The sequence below is a fragment of the Conger conger genome, chromosome 19 (genome assembly GCF_963514075.1).
Source record: "Conger conger chromosome 19, fConCon1.1, whole genome shotgun sequence".
Taxonomy (NCBI): Eukaryota; Metazoa; Chordata; class Actinopteri; order Anguilliformes; family Congridae; genus Conger; species Conger conger.
Genome location: NC_083778.1, coordinates 4,800,489 through 4,810,873, shown reverse-complemented (window position 1 = coordinate 4,810,873; position 10,385 = coordinate 4,800,489). Strand labels below are relative to the sequence as shown.

The window sequence follows — 10,385 nt, the reverse complement described above, 5'->3', positions numbered from 1 at the left end:
TGTATGGTTCGTGTTCATTTGTTTATAATCGTTCATGGTAATCGTTCAAGTATTGTCCAGTGTGAAATTAATGTTTTATACCTCAACGCTTTGGCAATACAAACTGTAATATAGAGAGAGAGAGAGAGAGAGAGAGAGAGAGAGAGAGAGAGAGTCTAATTCTAGAGTTGTTAAGAATACCAAATACATGTAACCTGTATGTTAAAATGTTCTCTTCTGAATAATAAACACAAGAAATGATTCAGCGGGGGGGGGGGGTGCAAAAGAGAAACTGAAAGTATTTCAAGCTCATCGTCATTTTGAACGCGGAGGCTAAAGAAGAGGCTGTAAAGAAGAAATAAAATTGAATAAAAGTACGGAGTAAGTAGCCTGTGTGCAGTGGGAGGGAGAGAACAGAAGCTAAAAGTTAAGGGGTTTGGAGAGGATTGGGAATTTGAATTAGAATTTGAGTTGAATCGCAATAACACGCTTAATTCACTAAACCTAAACTGTCAATAAAATGGTGCGATTTCGGCAAGGTGTATGCTAGGTTATTTTAAAAAATCCCATGTGGATAAAAACAAAAAGTAATTAAAAAAAGATTTCTTACGTTTGAAATGATAACATCCGTGGATTTAACTGAAGTGAATGTAATTTTGTATCGGTAGCCTAATGTTGAACGTTGCGGTAAAGTTTTACACGCCACATTGCTCAAAATGCCTATTTCACAGCACAACGCTTTGTTTGATCTTTCGTCTCACTTTTAATATTACGGAAAAAAAGCTTCGTAATTACGATGGTAACAAATTCCAACATCAAGGCTCAACCTTTTATTTATCCATTATGCCCATGATTTATTTTTTAATAATATGTATATGTTCGCAACAATTCTTCATTTCTGTGGCTCGGACTGCTCTTATTTAGGGACGGTGCGGTGTTGTCTGAAAAGCGGTTTTGAAATAATGCTACATGCCAAATTATATCTGCTGGGTCATATGTGATCCATAACATCATAGACGCAGCATTTTTTTGTTTAGAAGGTCTTGAGCACAGAGCCAGAGTTTAAATCCTTCGATCTGTTAGAGTCCTCTAGTGGTCAAAAATACCACTGCACCCCTCTCCTTGCAGGTTTCTCCAACAGTTCTGTACAAGGCCCGATGGTGTTGTAGCCTCTCGACTGTGACCTCCTCTCTATGCGCCCTCAAGAACAGAACAGCCTATAATACCATGGGACATTATCAGCCCTGGGCCCACAATGGTCCCACCCAAACACCTCTCTCATTGCCACCCCAACCCACATTTTCAAAAGACATTTTTTATGAATGTTAATAGCTTTTTAACCACTTTAATTCAGACAAATTGGATTGCCATGATCAAAGAAAACTCCAGAAGAGATGAGAAAAAAGTTAATCAGGTCTGGAAAGGGTTACACAGCCATTTCTAAGGCTCTGGGACTCCTAACTACAGAGAGTGCCATTATCTCCAAATGGAGAACCCTTGAAGCAGTGGGGAATCTTCCTGGGAGTGGCTGGCCTGCTAAAATTCCTCCAAGGGCACAGTGAAAACTCATCCAGGAAGTCACACATGATCCCAGAAGAACATCCAAAGACCTGCAGGCATCTCTAGCCTCAGCTAATGTCTGTATCCACGACTGCACAATAGAGACTGGGCAAGAAGGGATTCATAAAAGAGTAGCAAGGTGGAAACCACTGCTTATCAAGAGTACATCAACATATCAAGATCAACATCAGTGCTTGTCTCACAGTTGCAAAAAAAGCACCTGGGTGATCCCCAAGCCTTTTGGGATAATGTTCTATGTAGCAATCATGCTTTATGTAGCAACTACGCTGTTTTGTGTCAATGGGTCATGTGACCGGGAAACTATTGGGGTGGGGGCGAGAAGAAAAAAAAAAGAGATACTATTTTCTAAGCTACTACACAATAAGAATATATTGGCAATACAACAATGTGTGCCCTAATATGGGAGGAATAGTAGAATTCATTGACTTTGGTTCGGAATCAATGGGTCATGTGACCTGGAAGCTATTAAAATATTCATGTAATAATTGAAATATTTTTGTGGAAAAGTGTAACATGAACTCCCCGGGGATCCAGGAGTTGTGCCCTTATCTCCATGGTAACTACTTTTCAGACAACAACGCACTTCATAAATATGACGGTTCATAAATATGAACAGCCTGAGCCACAAAAATGAAGAATTGTTGTGAACATATAAATATCATTAAAGACTAAACTGAATCATGGGCCGAATGGTTAAATTAAAGTTTGTGCCTGCGTGTTGGAAGGACCCACCTCATAACACACCTGTTCTGGAATGTATTAACATCGTAATTTTGAAGCTATGTTTTTGTGCGATGATTAAACAAAGTGTTGTGCCGTATTCTCTAAGCCATTTAAAGTATTAACTTATTCTAGAAAGAATTCAGACATATTTTGAGGAACTAGATTTTTGTCAAAATGATGTCTTTGGAGGAAAAACTCAAAACAAAGAGATTGAGGACCAAACCAGGTGCAGCTTCAGCAACAGGACAAACAAGACATTTTTTTTAGTGTTTTGTGAACGTTTTGTGATTCTTGGTTTGAATAAACGGACTGGCAAGCTAAGAGCGAGCGTAGCTAAGAAGCTTTTCTGCTTCCCATGTTTGCTTTTTGGAGTAGACACGGCATGGACAGAGCAAGACATTACAGATTTCAAACATTTATTGGAGAACATTTGGAAGCATGATTTGGAAGCTGATATTCGAAATGGCATTTGGATGTACATTATCAAACACCTGTATGAACTTTGTGTGGAACGTCATTGTTTTTATTTTTGCTGTAGCGATCAGACCGTTTGGATTTGTGATCAAATGTAGAATTTGGGCAGAATGTACAGAACGTGGCATGCCAGTGTTGGTTTTTGTGTTGTTCCTCAATGTTAGGTGAGAGTAAGAACTAAGACAAATGACCTTAAATTGATTTCTGTTATGTTAAATTCGGTGGTCGTTTGCTCATTCATGTGTGGAGCTTTATTACTTTCATAGTTTCTATTATTTGAAATGAGCCAGCAGCTTCCGTCTACAGGAACATGTTAAATATGTTTCAGGGTTCATATTTGACGTCCAACTCTAACCAGTCCCAATTCACAACGACTCAGTGGCCATGTCTTTCCTGTTCATATTCCGTGTAATTCTTAATTGTTTCAATCATATTCAATTCAGCAGGAATTGTGGTTAGTTGTATTAGACGCCGTTTCTTGTTTGTACCACAAGGTGGTAGTACGTAGCTGTGTATGCACTGCTTCAAAGCAGGCAAGCGTGTTTTCAAAGCCACGTCAATGCCAGTCTGCGTTATGCTTGAGTTGTAAACAAAGAATACGTGAGAAAAAGACTTTTACATTTTACAATGAGGCTACTTCAGAAATAATGATCTGCTTTGATTATTAATGGGTTTTCACCGTCTTCGGATGTTTTCCATGAATATTTTCTTGCGAGCCTGTTCATATTTGTCAAATGTGATGTAATTATGGACTAATGTGCAGTTGAAAAACTCGAAACGTGTAGTTGACCCTTAATGATTCTGATGAAGAAAATCAAACAGTGAAATCAACACCACCATGTTGACATGAGATTAAGTTAATCTCAGTCCTACAGAACTGTGTTGTGGCCTTCCATGGCTTCCTGTTTGGGGTATAAAACTGGGGTACTGGGGTATAAAACTGAGGTAAAATGTTTTTAAAATCCATTTTACCAAAGTCCAAGGAAACTAACTCTCAAATGAAAAGAAACAAATGGTTGGTGTCCTTCAAAAATAAGGCAATCGGTCAAACAAAAAACAAGTATTCACAGACATTATATGATATATTTCATTTACTACTGTGAGGGGATTAGGAAGTTATAGGAATAGTGTATGCTATGCACCAGTAGAGGGGGCTAGTGTATGTTATGCGCCAGTAGAGGGGGCTAGTGTATGCTATGCACCAGTAGAGGGGGCTAGTGTATGGTATGCACCAGTAGAGGGGGCTAGTGTATGCTATGCACCAGTAGAGGGGCCTAGTGTATGCTATGCACCAGTAGAGGACAGTAGTGTATGGTATGCACCAGTAGAGGGTGCTAGTGTATGCTATGCACCAGTAGAGGGGGCTAGTGTATGTTATGCGCCAGTAGAGGGCGCTAGTGTATGCTATGCACCAGTAGAGGGCGCTAGTGTATGTTATGCACAAGTAGAGGGCGCTAGTGTATGTTATGCACCAGTAGAGGGCGCTAGTGTATGCTATGCACTAGTAGAGGGCACTAGTGTATCTCATCCACATCCACAGGTAGGTAGATGGTACAGCAAGCAAGAAAAATCCAGTGGCCAGAGTTACAGAATTACACAACTTGGTTCCATCTTCAGGTCACCAAGTTTCCAAATCTACAATTAATTCCTACAATCAAGAATTTTATAATTTCTACTATTAGACATTGCCTCCATGCCAAAAGACTATTTGGAATTGATTCAGGACGAATGGCTTTATTGGGAGCAATGAAAAAAGCAGCTATTTCCTTCATGGCCTTGTCTACTGTGGTCAGATGAGATGACATTACAGCTCTTTGGCTGGGCATAGGTTTGGTGTTGATTTAAGGATTAATATACAGAAAAGAGCATCATACCTGGGGTAAATACGATAGTGGATTGTTAATGTATTGGCGCTGTTTTGCTTCCACTGGTCCTGGGGCCCTTGTTAATAGCAATAGCATTATGAACTCTACCCAGGACATTTTACCCAAAAACCTGGGTAATCGCACATGAAAATATCAAAGGGTCTAAGATCCCTCCCCATGTGTTCTCCAGTCTTATAAGACATTACAGAAAAAGACCCCGTTATCAGTGCAAGGGGAGGGTGTCTAACCTCCTGAATACAGGGGGGCAATAATTGTCCATCCATCCATCCATTATCTGAACCCGCTTATCCTGAACAGGGTCGCAGGGGGGCCGGAGCCCATCCCAGCATACACTGGGCGAAAGGCAGGAATACACCCCGGACAGGTCGCCAGTCCATCGCAGGGCACACACACCATTCACTCACACACTCATACCTATGGGCAATTTAGACTCTCCAATCAGCCTAACCTGCATGTCTTTGGACTATGGGAGGAAACCGGAGTTCCCGGAGGAAACCCACGCAGACACGGGGAGAACATGCAAACTCTGCACAGAGAGGCCCCAGCCGACGGGGATTCGAACCCAGGACCTCCTTGCTGTGAGGCGGCAGTGCTAAGGGTGTCTAACCTCCTGAATACAGGGGGGCAATAATTGTGATGCCTAATTTCACTCAATAAATGTATTATCTGAGAAATGTGTAATTGTGGTTGAGTCATTAGTAAAATGTCAGACAGTCAATGTATAGCTGAGCACTGGCATTATTTTTTATTATAAAGAAACACTTCTTCAACATTATCAATGGTCCCACATTACTGAGGTGTATGTTGCTCTGTGATGGATTTGCAACCTGTCCAGGGTGTTTTCCTGCCTCTCACCCAGTGCATGCTGGGATAGGCTCCAGCACCCCCATGACCCTGACCAGAAGTGAGTGTATTAGATCATGGATGGATGGATGTGGAGTATAGATTTATAGACCATTTAAATTCCAGACTGCTTCCTGCCAACACTGTGCTATATTGTGTATGTGCTTGTCTGTTTGTATTTGTGTGTCTATATATAAATGGTAAATGGCAGGCATTTATATAGCGCCTTTATCCAAAGTACACACACTCACACACACACCGACGGCGATTGGCTGCCATGCAAGGCACCGACCAGCTCGTCAGGAGCATTTGGGGGTTAGGTGTCTTGCTCAGGGACACTTCGACACAGCCCGGGCAGGGGATCGAACCGGCAACCCTCCGACTGCCAGACGACTGCTCTTACTGCCTGTCGCTATATGTGTGTTCAGTGTGTTCTCATTTTGTGTGTTTACAGGTTGGCTGATTTGGGTCAGAACCCACATGTGGTCTAGTCTGGTCTGACGTGTTCCAGTCTCCTGAGATAGGGGGCGCTGTTTCTAAAATGAGTCTCTCAGAGGAGCCAGAGAGCAAAGGTGGAACCCTCAGCACTGACAGAAAGAGGTATAAATGCACGACTCAGATATTTAATGTGCTGTGTGTTAGAGCTGCAGTCAGAGGGTGAGTTTAACTGGAAGCTCTGTCTCCATGTTTTGTTCACAGGGTCCAGGTAGAAAGAGCAGGGTCACCTGTACCCAGCTGTCTGTCTATGAAGAGTGATCAGTCAATGGAACCTCCACTCAAGCTTAGACGAGAGGTCACAGGGGATCAAAGGTAATTAAACAGGTTCAAACTAACACCAGGGCGTGGCGAGTCAGTTCCCCTGATCACAACACTAAATGTTAAGCAGTTACAGTGGGCTCCATGATAAATATATACTAAAAATAATAGTTATTGACATAAACTTTTTTTCTGACATGTGTATTGTGTTTTATTAATGATTCCTCCAGGCAGAACCTTTCAGAATCCTTGATAACCTTGGGTTTGCTGTATGGACCCCAAACCACAGGTTTTAAGTCTGGAGACCGAAATGGCCATTGCAGAACATGGATGCTGTTCTTACTTTACCATTTCTGTGTGGATTTGTATGTATGTTTGGAGTCATTGTCCTGCTGGGAAATCTACCTACAGCCAAGTCTCAGGCACCAGATTTTCTGATAAGATTTCCTGGTACTTTGTTGAATGAATTGTTCCATTGATGGTAAATAGTGTTTGGGTTTGTTGGTATGGAGATGCCATCCTATGCAGTGGACGCTGGTGGTGATACTGGATGGGGGGATGAAAACTAAAAATCTTAAACCTATCAATAGCTCACGCTCCAGCATTGCATTTGAATATATGCCATTTCATGAATACTTTTATTCAGAGCACCTTACAATACCATGAGCTTAGATCATTTTCAGGATGGCTGGCACCAGTGGGAATTCAATCCAAACCTGTCATCTCAGTTTGCGCAGCCAGAAATGTTGCCTTCGATATTTAATCAGCCAGTACTTTTCCATAAACAGTGAACATAGCTACAGTCAAGCAGCTCATTTGAACTTGTCTCTGACGGGTAACTTAGTGTGTTTAAACAAGTGATTGGCTAACTGGCTATCTAAACAAAGAGGTGAATCAACTGATCAACCAGGTGGAGAAACTTGCCCTGGTGTAATGATGTGGTAATTTCATCCTAGCCATCGCAAAGCTTGTGTCCTCCATGAAATGTAATGCAACCCACAATTCTTGTATTTAGTTTGTATGGAGTTACGATGAGCTACCTCCATCAAGCTGACACGCTATGGTAGCTTTACCCAGCGTTGCCAGCTTGATGCTATTTCCACTACTTGATGCTTTTTACTACTAAAAGCAAGCATGAGAAGCAGAAAAGCTTCTTCTTAGCTACGCTCGCTCTTAGCTAGCCAGCCCGTTTATTCAAACCAAGATTCACAAAACCTACGATTTTGTTTTTTGTCCTGTTGCCGAAGCTGCACCTGGTTTGGTCCTCAATCTATTTGTTTTGAGTTTTTCCTCCAAAGACATCTTAGAAAACAGATGATTCGTGAAGTACATATTTGTTCATATTTGTGCCGCCATTTCATTAATTCAGCACTATTCACACGCCTCAAATGGACAACAAATTGAAGATGCATGTCTCACACATGGATAATCAAAATGCACATCATTTTTCTAAACTCTTTTATCAATTGCTTGGATACAATATACATAATCCAAAAATCATTTGTTCGCTGAACAAGATCACTTGTTCACAATGTCACAACTTAATATTCAATTTATTGCCATTTCAAAATGAAATATGCACATTACATACAATAGTGTTTTTTCATTCATTACAACGCATTTAACTACCAATGTATCCAACTACTCGAAATAAGTGCAACATTTCTCGTAAAGCATAGTTTTATGGAAACGGATTACTTATAACAACATCCATATGTAGATCATGAATGTTTTAGGATAAATAGATGAATTGACACCAATTATTTGGAACAGGATCAATTTTACCACCATTATGATTTAATGTATGATTGAAACCCCCCAGTTTGTAAGTTTGAGCTGGTGGTCAATGACTGATGATTTTTCACAGTGGTAGGAGTAATGGAGTAGTGGCAGAGTATGATGTGTGTCCATCTGCTAAAAATGAACTTTTTCATACTCTTCATATAACTCTTTATCCCAGCATGTAGCTTGGCAGTTAATTTAATTTAAAAAATGCATCAAAACTACCAAACCACTGCAAACATGTCTCAAAGGGTCAATCACAGAACAATGATCTAAAAAACACTAAGAGCCAGTGGCATTACAGTAGATGCACTATTTTCTGTCAAATTGGACTGTAGAAATGTATAGTTTTTGGTGGTTCAGCCTGATTTTTTGTAAAAGCAATGAAAAAAATCATTGAGTTAGGTCCACATACAGTGCTCTTGTACTGTGTGAAAAGTTCTAAAAAAGTAACTATCAAAAAATGCTTGTTTGCAATTGCAACAGAAACTGTGAAACAAACCCACAGTATGTTGTAATTATATAATTTTACAGTATTCTGATTTGTTCAATGATTCCACTCTCTTCTACTGCATCCACTATTCCCTGTATTTAGAACAACAAAAATAAACGTTTTGAAACGTGTATCATGTATTCTAACTGCAATATTAAAGTAGTGTAAAAACAGCTAAACAGTGAAGCTATAGGTATCTTTTGTATAAGTGATCTAAACAAATGTTCCTATAGTATTTCACGATAAATTAGTTACTTTAAACAATAGTGTGGAAGAGCAAGATTTCTTCAAAGATGTGAATGCACAATGCTTGTTTTGAACAGGCAAACAGGCTGTGTTACAAATGCTTACCATTTTGAGTGTTGTGTCTAAGGTTTTGAAAATTGAGCACAATTAGCGTCAAAGTAAAAGAAACTGTAACATGAAATAAGACGACAAATGAGACCTAGACAAGGATAATAAAATAAAAAAACTTATTTCCCCGTTTTTTTTCTACAAAAGATAGGGAGGGCTTAGCCCTGTTAGCCCAGTTATACCAGCCGCCACTGAGCTTATCCCTTCCGAAAAATAGTATATTTTCAAGTACACTTTTTTGGAGAAAACGTTAACTATACTCCTAGTTTACTTGTTCTTGTTCTATACTTTTTTTGTACTAAGTAGACTAAATTGGCCCATTTCTAAGTATATTTGATTTACTTTAAAGCAGTGTTTCTGAACTCCAGTCCTTGGGACCCACTTGCCAGGAGGTTTTTCTTGTACCCATGAACTTACACACCTGATATAATGACTGAACCAATCAAGTCACAAAAAAATGCCCTTGATTAGTTAAATCAGATGTGTGTGTGTTCCTGGTTACATCAAAAACCTTCTGGCAAGTGGGTCCTGAGGACTGGAGTTGAGAAGCGCTGCTTTAAAGTAAACTACAAGTATACTTTTGAATACTTCAAATTATCTGGGTAGTTCACTTTCATTTAAGTATACTTACTGAACTACTTGCAAGTAGACTTTAGAACACTTCAAAATTTCTGTGTAGTATACTTTCTATTTATTAAGTAAACTTACTGAAATATTTATCAATAAACTTTTAAATACTTTAAAGTGTCTGGTGTGATGCAAGGAATACAATTTTTTTTTTTAAAGGATACGAATATGTTCTATAAGTAAAGTTTAGTTCTTGAAAGTATGCCATAAGTAAACTAAAAGAATACTATCCGTTAAAAGTACTTTTAGTATAATTAACATATTTTTCTTAAGGGATGGTCAATTATCACCTGTGCCTTCTGAATTGACAGTTCTTTGGCTTTTCCCATGCTAATGGTTGACAAAGGGATATTGCATGCTTGTTACCTCATTTTAATACTCTGGTGAAACAGAAGTGAGGGTATAAAAGTATATAGTTTTCCCATATGTTTGAACATAACATATAGATCATTATCCATGCTGTTGATTATATGCAGCCTTTTTCTGGAGCCCGCTGTAGGGTGTGGGTGGTGGGTGCAGTGATGAAGATTTGCAGGAGACTGAATTTCAGTTCACCTTGGTTTATTTAAACGGGAGTGCAGATAACCCCTTCACCTGTACCGTTAAAACTGGCTCTCTGTGCAGGTAATCCATTAACCTGAACCATTAAAACTGGCTCTCTGTGCAGGTAATCCATTCACCTGTACTGTTAAAACTGGCTCTCTGTGCAGGTAACCCATTCACCTGTACCGTTAAAACTGGCTCTCTGTGCAGGTAATCCATTCACCTGTACTGTTAAAACTGGCTCTCTGTGCAGGTAATCCATTCACCCGTACTGTTAAAGCTGGCTCTCTGTGCAGGTAATCCATTCACCTGTACTGTTAACACTGGCTCTCTGTGCAGGTAAC

The 10,385-nt window shown here is 39.8% G+C and overlaps 1 long non-coding RNA gene across 1 annotated transcript; it reads left to right on the top strand.

The window, feature by feature from the left end:
* The first annotated feature begins 293 nt into the window (after positions 1-293).
* LOC133118939 (uncharacterized) lies at positions 294-6,286 on the top strand. The gene is made up of 3 exons (XR_009706456.1): positions 294-353; positions 5,941-6,086; positions 6,186-6,286. It is a non-coding gene; the product is annotated as an uncharacterized LOC133118939 (long non-coding RNA).
* Positions 6,287-10,385: the final 4,099 nt, after the last annotated feature.